At 35.4% G+C, this 22,206-nt stretch overlaps 1 protein-coding gene across 2 annotated transcripts in view; it reads left to right on the plus strand.

Annotated features, from left to right (window-relative positions):
* HHIP (hedgehog interacting protein) overlaps positions 1-22,206 on the plus strand; it is an 87,974-nt gene that overhangs the window by 31,903 nt on the left and 33,865 nt on the right. The window lies entirely within an intron of this gene.

Here is a 22,206-nt window from a genome sequence, read left to right on the forward strand (position 1 = left end):
AAGAGAGAGAAAGGAGACTGAAACAACGGCATTACTGCTGTTGATGATTGGACTTATTTTTAGGAAGACGCTACCTGTGTGTGTGAAACAAAATACAGATGAGATCAATTTTTTAAACAATGACACGAAAACATTAAGAACAAGTTAAAATTGCATTTACAAAGGTTAGAATGTGTGAAATGTATTTTTTAAAGATCACCAGCCAAATTTTTATTAGCTTGATCTCTGTTAAAATGCAAATGTCCCTGAGAAAGCTGTTATTCTTACCGGTCTTTTTAGTTTAGGGAGAACAAATTTTAGCTATTCTTAAAAGGCAGGTTTTGATGCGGAGAAAGCTTGGGAATCTTTGGGTTTAGAGAGGGAGGACAGATAGCTTTAAGCAGAGAAAGAAAGAAAGGCAAAACCTGGGAAGATTCAGGCACTGGTTTTATAATCTGGCCCACATTAAAGTAGTAACTTCTGGAGTAAAGCTCCATTGTCAGGTCATTGGATTTTATATTCTTGTTAAATAATTTTTAAACCTTATTCATTTCCTTAGACTACTGATATGCAATCTAATGTTTCTCATTGTCTTTTTAAAATAAATAAACTTGGATCAGATTGAATAGAGATAAAATATTTTCTTAATCTCAGCCCTCACTTAGGATAAACAACCAGAGCTATGCTACATACTTTAGTCTTCATTTTTATATAAGAAATAATGAGTAAGTGTGGTGTATTTATGAGGAGTTACTAAACATAAAAGTTGAGCCATGGTTAAAAAAAAAATTTTCAGCTAATTACATTTTTCTTTTGCTTTAGGAATGTTAAGGAATTAACAAAAGATCATTGGTTGATGATTGGAAATTAAATTTAAGATAATGGTCAAATAATTGATTTTAAAACTTACAATACATTACAGTATACAAACTGCTTCCACATATATAGATATTATATAGCTTATGGACCAGAGTAAAATATAATTAAGACAAACTCTGTGGTAATGACTTAGATTAGGGGTTGACAAACTATGAATTGAATCTGGCCCACTGCCTATATTAATAAAGTTTTATTGGAACGCAGCCACATCATTTGATTATGTCTTATCTGTGGCTACTTTTGTGTTAAAACAGCAGGGTTGAGTAGTTGTCATAGCGACTACGTAGCCCACAAAGCCATAAATATTTGCTATCCAGTCCTTTATGAAAAAGTTTGCTGACCACAGATTTGGATGGTCAGTTGGTGATTTTCTCAATACGTTCCTCTCTGAGAAGTTGTGCTGCCTTAAATTTTTGAAGACAGTAGAATATCATTCATACAAAGATATTTTAACAAAATTAGAGATGTCCTGAAAAAGTTAAGCATATTTCTCTAAATATACATTTTAGTTCTATCTGAGAGGATCCTAATTTTTTATGGTTTATATTTCCTAGGGCTTTGAATTTTGGGGGACATCATTATCAAGGATGATTTTTAAGGGTTCCATATATAGAATCAGTGAAAAGAAAGTGGCATTCGTTGCTTTTGATTGTGTTCTGTAACTTTCAACTCTAAATGACTCGTGTAGGATTTCCACCAGTCATTAGCATGCCTGGATCTTGTATACATATCTCAAATCCCACTCCATTATCTTGGCCCCCTGGATATACTGCTGCTCTCGACCATTATCAATTCAACATTGTCTACGTACTGCATAACTGCAACCTTGTGCACTACACAAGATAGCCCAAGAGCACTCTTCATGAGTTGCATCTGTTACTGTAACGCTAACCACCTTGCACTAACATTACCTCCTCATGTGGGCCATAAAGAAGAGGGACCATGCTGATGTCATCTTCCTGCGTGTCAGCCTTGAGCACCATTTGCTGTACAAAACTGAAACGTTTATCCAAATGTATACTTTTAGAATTTTTCTCCTCTGCCCAAGCTCAATAGTTGAAGTGTATATTAAAGTAAGGTTGTTCATTTAATTTATCATCCAAATTGGGACAATTTTAAAACTTAAAATATCTCTGAGTGGTTTTACTAGAACCTAGACCAGAATTTTGTCCAGCAAAGTAGGATATGGTCACTCTAATTTTTATAGATTTTAAAATTACAAACTTTCTTTAGCTAACCCATGTCCAGTCATTAAATAACTGCTCATCATAAAATGGACATCAAAATGACCTTTATCATGGTAAGAAAATGACCCAAAACAAAGCATTTTAAAAATTGAGGAATTGCAGTGAACTCGGACTTAGTATCTTGTGCCTGAGAGAAGCAACATGACGGCCAAGCCTCCTCCTTTTGCTCTTCTACTTCCACAGTACCTTCTCCTCCTTTCCATCAAGAAAAGCAGGTGGCTATCACTATGGACAATTACTAATAAAAGAAGAAGGAAAAAAACAAGAGTAAGAAAGGGGCTGATCTAGGGTTGCGTAGGAACCAGGATTAGGAAGCAGATCTTGCACAAACCATCTTGTTTCATTTTTTCCTTTTTAATCATTTTTTTAAAAAGCATAATCAGGCATGCATTGATCTTGCAATAAGCTTTACTTATAGTAAAACTTGAACACATTTTAAATTATGCAGTTCACTATATTATGCCAGGACTTTCCAGTCCACCCAAAGTTTCCAGTAAAGTTCTGTTTGACCTTTGTATAAAGACCACCTTTACTAGGTGACTTATTTTTGCTGCCCTCTTGGGTGGTCCAATGAGGCAGATTTCCCTGTTGAACAACATACAACCTTCTTTTTTGCCAACTGAACATTACACTGGGATGTGGCTTGGAGGAACAGTTTCTCAATACTATAAACAACTGCTTTCTTGGAACAGCTTGTTACTGAAGCATAAAGAGAGGTTACTCTTGGTTTAGCCTTGAGTAGCATATGAATTGGTTAAGGAAGTAAGTGTGGCTGACCCACCAAATTACAGTGGCCATAATATAATTAAGTTCAGTATCCTCCCTGGAGGCTCTAAGAAGTATTATTATGACACCAAACTTAAAGAAGAGGAATTTTTTTAAGAGCCAGGAAATTAGTGAGAAGCAGTCTTTGAGGAAATGTTGCTAAGATTTTAAAAAATCAGTAGAAACACATAAAAGTGGTTCAAGAATAAAGGCTACTTGAAAGACAGTAGTTTATCTGTGATCCTGTGTACTATTAAGTTAGTATCTTTTAAAAGGGTAGGGTGTCTTGGGATTAAAGATGTTATTGGAATTAGAATGGAAAAGAAATGGGTGATTAAAGATATGTTAAAAATACTGAAAAAAATAGGAAATGTTTCTAAAATTATGAAGAAGACATTTGCTTTCTGCTTCTCAAATTAAATTGTGCTTAAAAAGTAAAATTTCTACTAATAACTTAGACCATTAAGTTATAGACTTAATGTAGACTATTAAAAAGTTATTAAAGATATAAAGGACTCTGAATAGATAGAAGGGGGAAAAGGAATGAGAATGTAGAACCATTTACTGTCTTGGCATAATGCTACAGCTTTCTTTGCAAAGCAGCTTGTGCAGTTGCAAGAATTTTCTGATAGGACCCTAGTCTGGGCTCAAAACTCACAGGGACAAAAAGGTTTTGAGAACATGTATGAAAAAGCTAAACACTTAAAATAAACATGCTTAGCCTGTATTTCTTTCCATATCACTGCTATTCAAGGCATTGCTCTTTATCCCTTGGGCTCTATGACAGATTGACTTAGAATAAATGATCAAGTCTTCTTCAGGGAAAGGGTGATTTATTTCATGGTAACATACCATAACTTTGTCACTCAACATGATTGTTATGTTCAACCAGTCTGCTTATCATTGGTTACAACTTCATAATGTAGCAGGTAATTCTGTTTACCTGTTGATCTGTCTAGCATCAGCCATCTATGCAATAATCCTGTGATATCCTAATAATACTCTCTCCATGTGGTCTGCATAGAAGCTACATTGCAGTAAACATTGTTCTCATATAATTAGAGTGCTTTGGAGTAGAGAACAAGGACTGCCCTCAGTATAAGGTATGATCCCACAGATGGTGCTGGTCAGACAAAGCAAAGGGCTGAACATAGTATCTGCAAATCCAGCTTTCACACTGCCATTCCTTCACATCCCTTTGTTTTAGAATATACATTAAGGCATTAATTCTAGGCTGGTACAAAGCTTAATGCTGTGCCCCTGCTTAATTTCTACCAACCTCACAGAGGCTATTTCAGTCTCCTACAAAAGGAATCATGAAAGTTTATTAGTTGTGCTCATAGTTCAGTGAGCCTTACATGGGAAAGGGGAAGCCAGCACCTTTCAATTCTTTGGTTCTATGTAGAGTTGCCAGAGATGAAGCTGATGTTTCAGTGTCTTCATTCCTCACACCATCAATAGCACCACTTCTCCACCACAAAGCTATAAAAATCATTTGGTCTAGTGAGTACTAAGATGTTTCAGGTGCCTCATAACTTTTTGGCAACTTTTTGCTATTGGCCTATAGGCCATCTCAGTATTATCAAAGCTAAGTTTGATACCTCACACTCTGTTTGCATACACCTTTTAACTTGGTAGAGAAGGGGATCTACCTTTTTGAAGTTGCACCACTTTTCAGAGGCTTTACAAAATATATCCATTTAATCCTTGTAATGGTCCTATAATCTAGGTATGATGATCCTTTTTTATAGATAAGGAAACTCATGTTAAGAAAAGTTAAGTAATCTTCCCTATAATACATATCTAATATATATCTAGTAACTGGCAGAATCAGGATTTGAATTCCTGTATGTCTGACTCCAATAGTTAGGCAAAATAAATCCAAAACCATCCCAAATATAGCTTATGAACACATTGTAAGAAATTTTGCTCCAGTATCACCACTGATTTCTAACTCTGCTGTCTTCTATGAGTATCACATGATAAACTAATACAAAGTTAGATACAGATCGTGGTCCTGCTCCAGTCAGCCTTGGTTCCCAAGCACAGGCCAATCTTGGAATAGCTTACTGAAACAGAAAAAGAAGCTATGTTGATTTGGCCTTGAGCAGCAATATGCATTGTAAAGGAAGTTAAGTGTGGCTTGCTAGAAGAGCCCCAGTTTGGGGCTGGTTGACAGAGTAATGTCCTTCTATAGAATTAATTAGAAATTCTGTTTTTGAAGTTCCAGGCAGCCAACAGGTGAAAATGCCTAATTCTGAGCACAGGTGAGACTTTTCCCATCCTGGATGAATGGGAAGCTTGATTTTCCTGTGAAAATAAACTGGGAGTCTAAAAATTAGAACCTATGGAGAAGAGTTATGCCTTCTAATGTATTTGAAGAAAGCTAATGTTCTTTTCTTCCTTTTCCTAGTCCATTTCATCCTTTAAAAGACATATGTCATGAGAAGCATGTTAAATATCATAGAAGCTATGTAAATTTATAGACATTAATTAACTCTGCCAGACAAAACAGTTGCAGAATAGGATAAATGAGGAAATGTGTTGTGTAAGAAGTTATATGCAAGAAAGGAAGGGATGAGAGTTTACTCTCATACAAAACTTCTCAATTTTCCTGCGTCTGTATGAAAGCCATTGACATTTTATGGTTTTAAAGTGGGAGCACCAAAACCTATTAACTATAAATGTCATTGAATTACTCATTTCTTCAAGTTTGGTGTTATAAATGTCATCTAGAGGCTATGCCATACCAGTAGGCAGATAACAGTTGGAGCTTGTTTTAGATACTGCAAACATTTCAGCGATGGATAAATACCTTCGAAAGAGTCTGGGTTGCAAAAATAAAAATATCTTTTCATAAGTTGTTAGATTAGGTCATACAATTGTTTCAGTCCATAGTGATTAAACTACACCTGCACATATGTGATTTTAAAAGACAGTTTGACTTCAGAGGCTTTTATTAACGTATTTTATTTCACTCAGAAGGTGTTCTTTATAACAAACAGGAAATCTCACTACATATAATCCAAAATTTGAGCAATGGAAAGGCACATAGATGATGTCGTACATTATAAATATTTTTTGTACTTGCTGGCTTATTTCGAAGGAAATTATGAGAATTACATCATAATGATGACTGATTTTTATTACTGTGTTTGCTCTGAAGCTCTAGACAAGTAGTTATAAAGAAAAACAAATTGTCTGGTGTTATCCCTTAACACTTTGCCTGATGTTTTCTAGTGACATTAATCCTAGGAAGTGATTCCAGGACTACTATGCTACCATTAGTTCTCTTGTAGACATTTTTCATGAGAAAGAACATGGTGGTAAAGCATAAAATTTCTTAAAACTCAGAATGGGAAATAGTTACCTTTGATTTTTTTGTCTGAACTACTGCTTGAATTAGTTTACAACTCAAAAAATAATTTTAGGCTTATATTTTATAGACCATTGCTTGTCACTATGAGAGGAGGATTCTTCCTGTTTATTATGTATTTTAGCAAGATGCTTTTTTGTTCTGTTATACTAATAGCAAGTGAAAGTGGTTAACCTTCTATTTTTACTAGAGCTTGAGTCTAGTATCTTTTCTATGTACATTTTTTCAAATTACTTATTTAATAAAATTTTGTTTTAAAAGAGAAGAACATTGGGTAAAGATATACATAATACATGAAATGAAGATACAGGTCTTAGAGTTTTTTATTCATCCATGCAATGAATATTTGAATGCCTAGAAGTATTGGCCATTGGGCTAAATGCTGGGATACAATCAAAGAGCAATAGAACTTGATTTCTGTTTAAGATTCTCTCTTCATGGGGTAGGGAGACTGGTGTGTACAATCAACATGAAGTGGTATGATAGTGGTATGGTGTCCTTGCAGTATGGGGAAAGTGCTAGGACTCCCCAAAAAGAAAGGCATGCTGAACTCTGTCTAGAGTCAGGGAGGACTTTGCAAAAGAGCTGGAGCTGGATCATAAAAGATCAGTAAGTTCTTCTCTATCACTATATGGTATCAGTTTTCCAGGCAGAGGGAACAACCAAATGCAAAGGCATCAGGATATGAAAGTCAAGGGAGCATCAAGGTTGACTATAGTTGGAAAGACAAGAACATGAACTAGAATGCAGACGTGGAAGCTGGAAAAAAAGAGGTTAGGGCCATGTTGTGAAGGGACTTATGGTTCCTGCTAAATTATTTGGAATTATTTTATAGGTGATGACAGTCCAAAAATTTTGTTTTGTTATAATCTTAAGGAAGCAAAGTAAAACAATCAGATTTGTTTGTTTGAAAATCTATGTGAATAATGGACTAGTGTTACTATCCTCAGACATGGCCAGTGGAAACAAAACAACTCTCACAGCCAAAGAAGAAAAATGAACCATCCTTTACCCTGTCCATGATATATATTTTTTTTAACCTTCATTTAGATTTCTATCGGGAAATTACTTGATTCAAAGAAAACTTAGCTTTATCTGTGTTTTAACCAGCTCGAAAGCAATGGATGCCAAAGTTACTCCAGCATTAATAGGGCAGTTCTATCTTAAGCCATATTCCTGCTTCTAGGCTGTTTTGGAATGATGTGTAGTATATACAAAATAATATTTCATGGTATATGAGGGGCTCCCAGGCAATCGTGCATGTATCTGTGACAGTCTACTGTTCATCACAACAAAGGAAAGATTGCTGATTTTCCAATGGAAAAAAAACTTCCTTTATCATTTTTACAGTGAAATGTGGGCCTCCAGGTACCCGGATTTCTAAAATTAACATCGACATGACCTTACATTTTGCTTATAAATGTAAGAAAGAAATCTTTAAGAAAGTATTATATGATCTGTACTGATTTTGATAGGTAATTTCCACATTTGAGTCCCTGATCCCTGCTTATCCAGGCTTATAGATATGTTTTGTGTCTGGAAATATTTAAGAAAGAGCAGAACAAGGCAATTTGTTGATATTGCTGATATTTGTGTCCAGAATTAGACTGATGGATTGTTGCTACTGGAATTTTGTTTTTTTAACCATTTAATCATTCTTGAAATACCTATGTAGTTTTTGCTATTGTTTGTGTTTATATTTTCTTTTTAATATTTACACATAATATATATAAATATAAACATAAGTATCTTTGTTTATTTATATACTTAAGTAAGTCTATGTAAATTTAGATTTCATATATAAAAAGGGAGATGCCTTTTAAAATTAGATTTTCTATATTTGATTTCAAATAATTCCAGCCTTCCAGTAAAACAAGCAGCTTTAATACAAATGCCACCAATTGAGACGGATAAGTGCCATCAACAATGCCCCTTCTAAGGCCCTCACCCTAAAATCACTTTGTCACACACACTATCAAATGAGGGGGAAAAAAATCCAGCCTTTTATCCAATTATAGTTTTTCACCTAAAACCATCAAAATGGAAAAAACCGTTTTTTTCTATTAAAATGGAAAAAGTATCTGGGAAGAATAATTGAATTATCATTTCTGCTGGAGCTCACCTTATTATACATTTCAAGGGTGGCACCTTGGTTTGGGGTGATAACTCTGAGAGAGTAATTCAGTGAATGAATAAATGATTATTCTTCCCTGGGTATAATATTAAACTCTCAATCCTTCAGAACAGTTAAGGATGGTGCACCCATCACCTACTGTCATTTACATGAACAGTAAGCTCATACCCACTACCCAATCGTCTCCACCATGAGGAAGAAAAGAGCTGATTTGTGAGCAACTAATATATGCCAGCTGAATGATAGTAACTTAAAATTTTTATTTTATGCATTTTTCATTTTACAAAAAGCATCTTATGAAGTAGAGGCTATAATGCCTGTAAAATAGAAACTGAAGCCCAGGGGTGTTATATTATTTCCTCAAAGTCAAATAGCCTGTAAGTCACAAAGCAAGGATTCAAACCCAGCTCTGGTGTTCGAGAACCCACATTCTTTTCACCATATTTACATGTGCCTTCAGATACCAAAAATTCTTCACAAGTAGAGAGAAGGAGTAGGGGAGCACACATATTTTGTACTCCTCCCTTACATTTCTCTTTTCCCAAAGAATCACACTCAATATCCATAAAGTGTCTCTCTGGGAGATGCTGTTCTTTCTTCCCCTGGAACATTCTTCCCTCTCTGGTTCCTTCTCATCCTTCAAGTCTCAACTCAAATGTCTTTAGCCAGGCCTTCTCTGACCTGGCTAAAGGCTATATATTCGATTCCCCTGAGATTCTTTCCCATAATGCCCTATTCCTTTCTTTTATAGTCCTCTCCAAAATTGAATTCCGTGTTTATTTGTAGCCTCACTGGTGCAAAGTCTCTTTCCCCAACTAGCAAACAGTAGCCCAGGCCATAGCATATGGTAATAATGGCTGACTCTTATTGATCACCAACTGTGTGTCAGGGACCATTCTACAGTCTTTCTATGCACTACCGCACAACAAGCTATGAGGTGGGAAATGCCCCTGTTTTGAAGGTAATAAAACAGGCACAGAGAGAGAGGTAACTTTCCCAAAGTCAAAAAGCTAGCAAATGGAGGGGCCAAGGTGCAAACCAAGGTAGCCTAAACCCCTGGGCCCATACCCTTAACCACGGTGCTATGAATGAGTAGGAATTTGATTGACAGTGACACGAAGCAACTTGCTTACCATATTTGTGCCTTGATAACTGAATGAGGTGCTGGAATCTGAGGGTAAGAGCTGTGCAGTGAGTGAGGATAAATGGCAATGGCGGCAATGGTGGCGATGGCGTCATAGGTCTTGAAGAAAGCGGGTGCTGGCAGTCAGGAAAGTGGAACCACCATAAACACTTCATTTGCCCTGTGATGTAGAACCAGGAACTAGTCTCTGCGTGTTGATTCTGGGAATTAGAACGAGAACCATGAATTTGCCATCAGTTCTGTCCAAATTGCCACATGTGTGGAATTATGAACATATTAGAAAACTGGTCAGTCTTTCACTGATTGGTTCTTCCCTCAGGTAACCAAGAACACAGTCTCATGCAATTTTAATCTCAGATGTTCCCCCAAATTCAACCTTTTGGTCCAAAATTACATTATCCCTAGATATTTAATGTTCTATTATATTAAAAATTATAGGAAACAGAGCTTCTTTCCATTGAAAACTGTCTTTCTGGTGAAATTTCCATGGAAAAGGTGAACAGCCAGACACTGTCCTTCTTGAAATAAATCCTCATGTACTTAAGGAAAGTTATTTGTACTCCTCAGAGTTTTTTTCTTTTTCTAGCTTAAGAAATCCAAGCCCTCCCTTTAGACTTTCTGTATAAATCCTATTCTGATGTTATAAACACTTTCCTCTCTTTAATCTGAACTTCATCCAGATTTTTCAGATACCTGTGTAGTATATAGTTCCCAAACTTGTTCCACCTTAATGGAATAGCATCATACTTTCCTGATTATAGAAAACATGGAACTGCAAAATTTTATATTTTAAATTGTTACATAATTTAATACTAGTGATGCATTTATTCAGAAACATATGTTAATTGCTTTTATTCAGAATTAATATAAAAATGTAAAATATCAAATATCAAAAAGAGTTGCTTAATTTAGATATCTGGGGCATAGCAAATATTTATTTTCTAAATGTTGATTTGTAACTAATGATATTTTGGAATAAGAATGATTTTTTAATGTAAAAATGAATATTTGGATTGATCACATTTCAGTCTTTTAGTGTTGCTGTGTTGCTAGAATCATGCATTTGATCACTTTGTAAAATAGTGCTTAATGAAAATATCAAAGATTCGAATATTTTCATTTTGCTACTTGAGTAAATTGCAAGTTTAATTGGCATATAAATCATGTAAATACAAACTCTACTCAGAAAATAATTTTAAAAGTGCCATAATTTTTATATGACCTTGAAGTTCCAGCAATCTATTGCATAACTTTTCAAAAGAAGTCACATGGAGGAAACCTCATATTTCCTTAAATTTATTAGTGCTCGTTGGTGGTCTAAACTGTTGGGGTTTTTTTCAAGGTTCCTTTTCAAAGCAATAATCTTCCTTAATTACTTAGCATTTGCTCTCATATAAGTCAATTTGAGTTCTTATTCAGAGTAACAATAGGAAATATATAATAGCCAAGAGTAGTGAAACATGACTAGGAAACTCAAGTATACCAGTGTTATATTTCTATATAATGATGTGAAGATAATGCTTTTAGCTGCATGACCACCATATTAGCCACACATCATAAAAAACAAACTTTGTAAAAGCAAGAGGTCAAATTCATTAAGAACAATTTTGTACCCTTTGCTAAAGTTAAGCATTTATCCTTAATATTGTGATTTTTTTTCTTTTGTTAAAAAAGCCCTGCGTATCCCATTTTCTGACAGGAGGGAAAAAAAGATTTTTCAAACTACAAAGGTATAAATCACATGAATCTATCAAAGAAACTTTATATTCCTGAGTTTAATGTTTAAAATTAATGGTCAGACTTTATGCTTCAGAGATTTTAGCTTTAAAAATGGTAAATGAAATCATGTAAGTGCATTTCATTTTGTGGGTTTTCAATATAAAAATCTAATATTCCAATAACTACATAAAATTAACTGTTATTTTTGTAAAAGTTAATAGTCTTTATGTTTGCGAGATCATTATTAATGAAGTATGAAGAATTCTTTGTCTTTATCATAAACCAAGTCATTCTAAGAAACATATTTCCCAAATCACAAGACAATAGAAGGATACTTACTTCTTACTCATTAAGTAAAATAAATTAGAAGGTCTGAAGAAGTTAATGTGTTTTCTAAATTGTTCTCCTTATCCCAAAGGAATCGTTTGCTTTTCTAACAAGATTTATCCAATATTTGTCAATTTAATAATTTTTACAAACTATGCTTTAAGAATGGTCCAAATAAAAATGTCTGTAAGAGAGTGAGGGAAGAAAGAATTGAATCTCTCCAAACATAAACAAATAAATTTTCTTTATTTTGTGGTATCATCTAATCTATGGAGATACATATTTTTGATGGATATGCATACTCTCATGCATTCCTTAAATAATCTTATATTCTTCCTTAGTTTGTAATTCTCGAAATTTGAATCCAAATTCAGTATCATTTTTTTGTTTAGATAAATATGTGTAAAATTAGTCCATATTGTTGTGATATAATTTTCACAGCTGGTTGTCCTATGAAAAATGCACATTTTTCTGTTATAAAACTTGAAAGTGCATTTTTACATAGGGTTTGTTTTTGGTAAAGAGAATATCATTGTGGTTTGCCATCAGTATTATTAGAGAACACACAAATGTTAGGGCTTATTTGCTTCTCTCATCCTTGTCTTTGTTTACTAAATAAATTGCTTTATGTTTAACTTTGGAGTATACAAGCACTCTCTGTATTTTTTCAACTAAAAAGAATTATATTCCTACAATGGTCTAATATTTATGTTTTAAGTCTAGAATAAAAATTCAGATTTCCTCAAGCCTTACAAATCATTCATTAATAAACCAGTGGTAAAACATACCACCTAAATCTCCTGAAAAGATATACACAGATCTTTATCAAAAGTATGTGGTGAGCCTGGTGCTAAATATAAGTATAAATGTGCCTTTTCATGCCTGCAATTTTCTGAAGTCCAAAAGTTCTTTGGATGGCAGGCAGCAAGATAATACTTCCTGTCCATAATTTACATGCATTCCTCATCTGATTAAAATGCAGGGCTTCACAGTCTCTAATTCAAAATCACATTCCCTTCTTCAAAATCTTATTATTTTATAGGACAATTAAATGTGAGCATCATTCTTACCTCTCTGTCCACTGTAATAGCTATATCTTCAATTCAAATACCACTTTGAGTTCATAAAGTGATTTTACATTCACTATCTTCTTTGATTATGTGAGCAACATTATGAGACGATGTCAAGATATTTACCAAGGAGTTTTCATTTGCCTCTCTCCCTGTTAAATGACCAAGTAAACTTCATAAAAAGATCTTTGAATATTCTGCTTTTTTCTTTTTTTTTCTTTTCTCTTCTTTTAGTAGTATAGGTATATTGATTTTTATGTATGCTACATCTAAAAATCCAGTAAGAAGTACCTCATCCCTCATGTTTAACAGATTATTTATTTAGTTATTTTATACCCTTGCTTAATTCACAAAAAGATTGTGAAACATTGAAAGGGACAAATATGATAAAATTTTAAGACACGAGGAAAAAAAAGTGCAATAATAATGGAAGGAGAAAATAACAGGAGTCTTCAGGGAAGTAGAAGGATTCCGCGCTGGTCATGGGTTTACGAGGGCAAATTGTGCGCATCTCTTAACAACACCGCGATAAATAGCATCAAGTTGCCAGTTTGAAACTGGCCATGGTGAGAATATTTACACCACAGAAATTTACACAAATCAGGACTTATTTTTTCCCAGAGGGTCCGTTTACCAGCATAACACTGCCTTAAAACCTAAATTAACCTTTGTGTTAAAATAACTGAGAAAAACACTTCATTATATCCCATGTTAAGCTAAAATAACATCTATAAGTTAAAACAACTGAAAGATAAGCTGCATTTTATTCCCCTATAGAACTTCAGAAACCTAAGTAAGACTGTTTCAAAACCGCCTCAGTTTATGAACAATGGTTGCTGATAAGGGAATACATCTATTCTTCATTTGTTCATTTCTTCATTTAGGAAATATTTGGTGGGGCCGGTATAACACAATAGTTTATACATTATTTGTCTTCCAATAGCAGACAATTCCTGCTTTGCCAGTTTTAGTTGTGCATTTTGGGCAAGTTACTCAAGATCTCTCTCTATGTCTCTGTTTTCTTATACAGAAAATAAGGATAATAATAAAACAGTATTAAACTCTACAGTTGTTATAAAGTTCAAACAGAGTGATGCTTGCAAATTACTTAGAACAGTCTCTGGCACAGAGTAAAAGCTCAATACACGCTATTTGTATTATGTACCTGAAGGTACTGTCAGTGCCTCCACTGTAGGTGAAGTTCAGTGTCAGACACCAGAAACACCAAGCTGTGGTCCCTGCCTTCAAGAAGTTTATAGTCCATAGAGAATTGTTCTAGTTCCTAATTTACATTTCTGACATTTTGTTGTGTCTAACAATGTAGTTGGCCAGTATTTTACCCTTTTACAGTTTAGAAATGTATACTTTTTAAAATCTAAGGTCCAGCAAGTATTAAACCTGTAGGTTGTAATAGAAAAGGTTAGTGAAGTTACAAAGCTTTTTCTTATTGTCATTTCTATTTATTTTCCATTCCCATGAATATTCTTGTAGTTTTTGTTAAGCTTTTGTTAGTTTATTTTCAATTAGCCTAACTGCACAGAATAAGAGCTTTGCTTTCTCTGAGTGTTGCCAACATTTCCATAAATTTTTTTCATCAAAAAAGTGTTTGGTGCTAGAATTTTGTTTTTGAGAAGAGTTTATGCTTTTTGTTTCACACAGTTTAATTTTATATGGAGCATTTGTCTTCAAATAAAAAAATGTTTTAGAAAACTGAACTTTGGAATACTACAGATATTATAAGCATTTGACACATATTGAACCAGCTAGTCCCTAGTGTTCAAGACATTCTCTGTTATTATATTAGATTCTTTGGGCACACATATTAAATTTTTCACAACAGGTGACTGCTGCCAGGACAAGGTAAAAGGCACGAGGCAATCCAATATCTAATATGCCATAACGTAACAAATGTCACAGTTCAAGTAAGTAGAAAGCCTAGGGAGGAAATGGAAATATGGACAAAATAAATTGAATTCCATTTGACAAATATATTTTATATAAAACAAGTCATATACATATGTACATAAAATGCTGTGAATATAATAATTTTAAATGTATAACTGAGTATGTGTATACATTTTCCCCCAGAGTTGGAAATGTCAAAAGAACATTAGTATATGGAATAAGAGGGAACTATGAAGATGGAAATGCTAGAAAATAGCCCCTTCTAATATCTTTGCTCTGAATAGGCTGTAACTTAAACCTAGTGTGACTGAGTTATTTTATCTGTTTGAATAGAGTGGAGAAAAAAATTGTTGTGATTTTCAGGTAGCTGGTCTCCATGTGGAATATGTCTTATTCTCCTATTTCTACTTTTCTAGTCTGTGTTTGCACTTGCTACCTTTAGAAGATAAAATGTACAGTCCTAAACACAGATTTGCCATGTACCCAATTGCTACATAGCAGAGATTATATACCCCATGAGATACTTTCTAAAAATTCTGAATTGCTGCATATCTTCTAGCAGCTCTTCAACTTCTGAAGCGGGACAGATTTCTTTGTCAGGTGTGATGGAGTGTGATGGAGGTGAGCTAGTGTACCACCAGCATTTGAAAATTGTATATATAGTCACAAGCCGAAAAGGACATTTCAGTCAATGACAGACCACGTATACCACAGTGGTCCCATAAGGTTATAACACTGTATTTTTACTGTACCTTTTCTATGTTTAGGTACACAAATGCCTATCACTGTGTTACAGTTGCCTACAGTATTCAGTACAGTAACATGCTGCACAGGTTTGCAGCCTGGGAGCAGTAGGCTACATCATAGAGCCTAGGTGCGTAGTAGGCTGTGCCATCTAGGTTTGCGTAAGCGCGCTCTATGACGTTCACCGGATGACAAAGTCGCCTAATGATGCATTTCTTAGAACATATCCCCATTGTTAAGCAAAGCGTCATTATACTTTCTCAGAGAAATGAAACAGGGAGTAAACACGATTAAGCAGAAAAGAGACAAGTTGAGCCTTAGCATTCAGTTAGTTGTAGTAATTTGTAGTAATTAAAAGAAGGGCCAAATTTGAAAAGTAGAGGAGATTGTAATGAAAGGGGGAGAATTAGTACTAGAAGTGATAGGTCCTGAACATATTATGACTGGTGTTTCATCATCAGAGAACAGTGAAGGCAAAAAAAAAAAAAAAGCCTAAAGAGTGAATTAAAAAAATGACACAAGTTATTTTATGTCTTTCCCAAACTTAAGTTTAGGAAAGAAAATTTTAAGAGTAAGATTTGTATAAATAAAAGAAAGACTACCAAATTACACTAAGTATTCTTTGACCTCTTTGGTAGACTTAATCATGATCTCCTCTCTAGAAAGAAGAATGGGCTACGTAGGTTCTTTCGGGGGTGTTTTGTGACACCAGATGAAAGGGTTTTTTTCTCACATCAATCAATTCTCCCACGCCAACTGGATGTCCAATAGTACAGTTCAATTCAGTTCTGACACTATCGGGATTTAGCTCCAGCACCACAGATTAAGGGTTCAGGCTCACAAGACTGTTTTCTACTTCAGACACCAGCCACAAATAGGGTGCACAGGTTAACCCACATTTCTGCCCAGCTGACTACAAATTCGAGGGTTCCCACAACCCCCTTCAGGCTCAATAATTCACTAGAATGACTCAGGACACAGGAAAATATTTACTGCTACTGGTTTATTACAAAGGAAACAACTGAGGAACAGCCAAATGGAAGAGATACACAAGGCAGGACATTGGGGGGAGGGACCGTGTAGAGCTCCCATGCCCTCCGTGAGCTGCCACCCTCTCTGAACTCCATTGTTTAGAACTTTTATGGAGGTTTCATTACATATTAATAGATGTGATTGATTAAATTACTGGCCATTGGTGATTGAACTCAACCTCCAGCTCCTCTCCCTCCCTGGGGTGGGCTGAAAGTTCTAATTCTCTCATCACGTGGTTGGTTCCTTTGGCTACCAGCCCCCATCTTGAAGCTATCTAGGGGCCCACGAAGAGTTAGCTCATAAACTCAGGTGTGATTAAAGGGGTTCCTTATGAATAAAAAAAGACATTCCTATCACTCAGGAAATTCCAAGAGTTTTAGGAGATCCGTGCCAGGAACTGGAGACAGAGAACAAGCATATTTTTTATTATACCACAGAACTAAATCATGCACCTCCTCCCATAAGCTAACTCAGGTCCTCAGGGGATTGACTCCTCTTCTGAGACCAAATTAGGCTTTTGGAACTATTGAAAAGCAATGCTTTTTATCTCTTGCAGGAGTTGCAAAGAAATCAATACTCTACAACTTCTAAACAACATATAAGCAAAGCAAGATAATGCAGTCTTAATGAGCTTAAAATGCAAAGATTGTCCTCCAGTTAGTAGAAATGGTTTGTGCACATTTAATTTTACCTTCTCTGTATCTTGAATACCCATGTGATTAACAAGGGAGTTTTGCTCTTAATTGAATTCATATATAAAAGTGTCATATGCCCACATTTTATCAAATGATGTCCCCCTCCTCCACCTCCTCCTGAAGGGTGCTTTCACTTCATTCTGAAGAATGATGGTTATTCTTTCAATTCTGACAGCCATGAGAAAGAGCTTGCTGTGAGAGCTTTCCTTAGGTATCTCCTTGTGAACTTATGGATGAACTTCACTGGTCTCCTCTTTTGGTGCTCACAAGAGGGCACGGCCAAGAAGGTACAAGTCATAAATGCTTAGGATACTTTTTAAGAAACAGATTAAAATATCCATGTAGTAGGCAAATAATGCCCCCCATGAAAAGATGCCCTCATCCTTATCCCTAGAATTTGTGAATATGTTACCTTACACGGTAAGGGGAAATTAAGATTGCTGAACAGCACACAGGGAGATTATCCCAGGTTATTTTGTTGGGCTCAATGTAATCACAAGTTCTAAAAGTGGAAAAGGGAGACAGGAGGTCAGAATGATGTGATATGGGAAGGACTTAACCCACCATTGCTGGTTTGAAAATGGAAGAAAGATGACACAAACTGGAGAATGCAGGTGGCTTCCATAAACTGGAAAGGGGAAAAAAATGGCTGTCTCTTAGGGCCTTCAGAAGGGAACTCAGCTCTCCCGACACATTTATTTTAGCCTGTGGGACCCATGTTGGACTCAAACCTACCGACTAAGATAACAAATTGGTGTTGTTTCAAGCCACAACGTTTGTGGTAAATTTTTACAGCAGCAATTGAAAACTAATGCAATCTGGAATTGTGTTTGAACTAAGAATCCTCAAACAAACCTGTTTTCCCATTTCTGGACAGCAAATGGTTCCAGTCTAAGAGAAAATCTAGGTTTGCACAAGGAGGAGCCCACATTAGTCCTCTTTTTCCTTTCACGATGTGTACCAGCGAAACGTCAAATGAAATTAATAAAGGAAATGTGAAAACCTGCCTTGTAGTAAAAGTATATGCTTTATAGAGAATTAAAAATACCACGACTGTGTTCTTAGGTTAATTCTTAGAAATTCCTTCAGTATTAAGAGACCAGCGATTTTACTAGAATCCTTCATTCATACCTGTGTGCCTGTGTCATGTACATAAAATAAATTATAAGATTGTGTTACGATTTGTAGAAACTCTACCTAATTCTTCATGTAATTAAGGTTTCATGTAACTAAGCTTTTTTTCTTTTCCTTACCAAGTTTAAGAGTGGAGAAACCTCAGGGGCTAATATATGAACTAACCTTTGTGTCCAAAGTTACCAGGAATATGTATTTACTCTCTTTAACACTTGTTCCTTGGCGATGCACACTTCTAATAGTATAGCACTGTTTAACCTCTCAAAAATTCCACACCATGAAGAAGAATGGTGGGAACTAAACAACTGAAAACTATACTTGTTATCTCTTTCCATATATAAACTCCTTGAGGGCAGGGATTTATTCTTATCCCTAAGGCCAAGTATCGTGCCTAACACATAATAAGTACTCAATAAATATTTGTTGAATAAAATGTTAAATAAAAAAATGTTTTGCTAAGGCAGCAACAAATAATATCTTCAACAAAGTATCGTGTTATTTACTTTAATATGTTTCACTGCTTTCTTAAGCCCATAGGGCCGTGTTATGGACTAGTAAACTTGAAGTCAGTCACTTGCCAAAAGGTCACTGTGAAAAACTGTGCAAAAATGGATAATAATGCTTCCAGTTCAGTGCTGCTCAGTCCTGTTTCCTAAAGTATACAAGTCAGCATTCCCTGAAGGAGAGAGATTGAGGCAAATTTAAAACAAAAACAGAAATCAAAAAAAAATAACTTTAAGCACTTTGAAAGTATGAAGAAAATGTTGTCTTTAAAAGAATAGCACTATGAAAGACTGTGCACCACAATTTCTCTTAAAAAAGAAAAAAAATACTTTCTGTTATAATCACTTAATGATTACTTAGCTTTTTCAAATGGATACTTTATTATTCAAAGAAGAGAAATATTCTTAGTCAATTGGTCAGAGCTTTGATCTCACCAGGGAAGAGTTTATCCCAAAGTTACAGGACTAGGTCTCATCTTGTACTTATACCAAAGTCATCGATACTCTTCATTTTGGGGTTTTGTCTGTTTTCTGTGGACCCTGTGAAATTGCTCCTAAGAACTGAGTGGCAACTAGAATGGCACACAGTTAAATACTTACTAAAAATGCCTGAGGAGGGTTATTTGATTCACCCTGAAACAAGGGTCAATCTCAAGGTTCTACAGTGTATAGGGACATTACTTTCCAATCGTTCAACAGCCGGAATTTGAGCAGTCGTTTGTGCTTGGTGTGGGGCTGTCCAGAAGTTGGTGTAGTATGGGGACAACTGAGCAAAGGGCAAGTGTGACTTTCATGGTAGCCTACGATGCTTGGGTGAGACCCCACCCAGAAAAAAAAAAAAAAAAGCATTACCCAGACAGAGGAAACCCTAAAGTCTTATAAGTCTTGTTTGTAAATTACTTGTTGCACATTTGGCCTTCAGTTTTGTTCTAGCAATGCCATTCCCAGAAGCACATTATGCATACAAAGTGTTCCGTATTAATAATGAAGTAAAAAGTATAACGTGAATATTTGGACTATTTAGGTTTGCACAAAGGTGCTTTTCACAAAGGTGAGGATAAACATTTTGATTAAAGGTTGACAGTTTTCAAAAGTATAATGTTAGAAGCCAATGTCTTCTTGAAAGTCATGTCTCCCTGGACCATGAATCTTCCATTTGCCATTCTGTTACTGTGTTTTTCTCCCCTTTTTTTTTTTTTTTAGCCATCTTGGCTCCACTCATCGCTAGAGACTCATTCTCCCCAGATGCTCCTTAGACTCAGTTCAGTAATTGACATTTCTGGAAGGAGTGCCTGCTTTTCATTCCATCTCCTCTGAGCCATCGAGCCACCCATAATGAGGGGAAAGGGTGGGAAGGAGTAAAAAGAAGAGTTAGTCGCATTGGCACAAGGGCTTTATTGATTCTTTCTGCTGAGCCTGTAAAGCTGGGTTATCAGGTTTTGAAACAGTGAAGAGAAGGGAGACTTTGGGATTGGGGCTCAGACCAAGAGACAGTCAGAGCTGGTATAAAAGGCACTAAGATAATGGAAAGGAAGAACAGGAGCCTGGGAGGTCTGGTCTGCTGGCCGGTTCTGGCTCCCTGTGCCAACGTTCAGGCTCTCAGGCTGGGACAATGCCCTGGTGAAGACGATAGTTAAAGCCCTTGGAGGGCCTGGGGACCTTAAGGCTGGTGGTGTTGTCTCTGACAGTGTGGATTTAACTGACCTTGGTCCAAAGTTAACCTGTCAGTGACCAATCAACACATTTCTCCATATAGACCTTGAAAAAGGAATGACCCAGACTTCAAAGATAGGTTTGCATTTGAGAGTTAAATCATGATTAGTCAGTAACATATTTTAGTTAAACATAACTCTGAAGGTTGATTCATGTGAAATGTCAGCCTATCGATAATTTAATCTTCTGGCACACCAGGAGTATATCTGTCTTTCCTAATCTCTGAACATTTAGGAATCCTGTTATATAATTTTAAAAGCTGGATTTGAGAGACAACCTAGTATATTTACATAATACATTAAATTTCTTCATCAGTGTAGTTATGAAAGTGAATATTTCTCTGAAATGACTCAAAAGTAGTCGTTTCTAAACCAACCCAAACACTACTTTGCATCTGGAAATTGACTAAAAAAAAGAGATCATGTGTAATGATTAATCAAATGTAAATCCAATAACCTGAAAAATAAAAATTACTGACATTTTTTAAATAGCTTTTTTGATTTATTTCTCAGTCATTCACATCTCATTCTGTTTCCATGTTTGGCACTTTGGTAAATGTCAATGATGCCTCTGATGTCATTCATGTGCTGGCGTAGCTCTAAAGTGAACAATTATCTTCTATCCCTTGTGGATTTGTTTAAATCTCTTTTCCCATCTGTCTTTCTACAATGCATTAATTCTACATTCCTAATTCCTGAAAAGCAACCAACATAGTTTTAAACCATGTTGCTATCCAATTCAAATTGTATTTCTGATGATTTGATTAAAGACTACAAAGAACTACTTTCAACAAAAGCTTCTTATGGTGAAACACAAACATTTGTGAAGCGGCCATGCAGTACTTAACCTGCACTCACAGCTTTAGAGGGAAATATAGTGGAGAGAGGAATTAATCACAAACTAAATCCCACCCCTGGGCCTCCTTATACAATCCGTCAAGGAGGTTTAAATGTGCAGTGGCTTCTCTACAATCGAATCTTAGTTACACATCCCAGCTTCCAATGTCTCATAACAAAACCAAGAGATTTTTATTTAAACAAAGATATAAGAAGAAAAACAGCAACATCAAGTCAACATTAAAATCATCATAGCAAGAGAATCTGAAAAACAGAGACTCATTCACAAATCAGTCGTTAGAGTCTTCCCCTTATGATTAAAATTAAAATTACACATATTGTGATGTGCAAAAAGGTATAAAACTTTTTTGACACTTGAGTAATGATTTGCTAGTTCTGGGTTATTTGCAACCACATTATTATTTATATACTCTCAAAGTTTGGAGGTTTCTACTTTGGATGGTGTATATATAAAAAACAGTTTTCTCTAGGCCAGGAAACAAATCAAATAATTTTTATGAAAAGTGAACTTTTATGCCTAGAACTTTAAATTCTGAAATCTATGTAGAATAAGAACTGCAGACAGTTCTATGTTTTGCTAGTAACACATGCTGTTCTGTGCGACAAAAACATGAGAGTGTTTCCATTGGCTGAGCATGACCTTGTGAAGCTGCGGTATTAAAGACATTTTCTCCTCTGACACTCAGAAGGAATAATGTCTCATGCTTTTTTACATAGGAGACGTTGTGATGTTTAATGGAATAAAGAAGGCAATGAACTATGGGCACTTGCAGCCTTCAGTTTCTATGTCATGTTTTTCACCACTGTGGGTAACACATCAGACTGCAGAGAAAGTGTCCCCTGGCTTACTAGTGTATGAACTTTAAGGCTCACATCTAGATAATTTTAGATACTTTGATTTCATTATAGAAATTCCTAGACTACTTGTGGGATAAAACAAAAGCTAAGACCATATTGTATTTCAACGATCTGAATTAACAGAA

The sequence above is a fragment of the Eulemur rufifrons genome, chromosome 18 (genome assembly GCF_041146395.1).
Source record: "Eulemur rufifrons isolate Redbay chromosome 18, OSU_ERuf_1, whole genome shotgun sequence".
Classification (NCBI taxonomy): domain Eukaryota; kingdom Metazoa; phylum Chordata; class Mammalia; order Primates; family Lemuridae; genus Eulemur; species Eulemur rufifrons.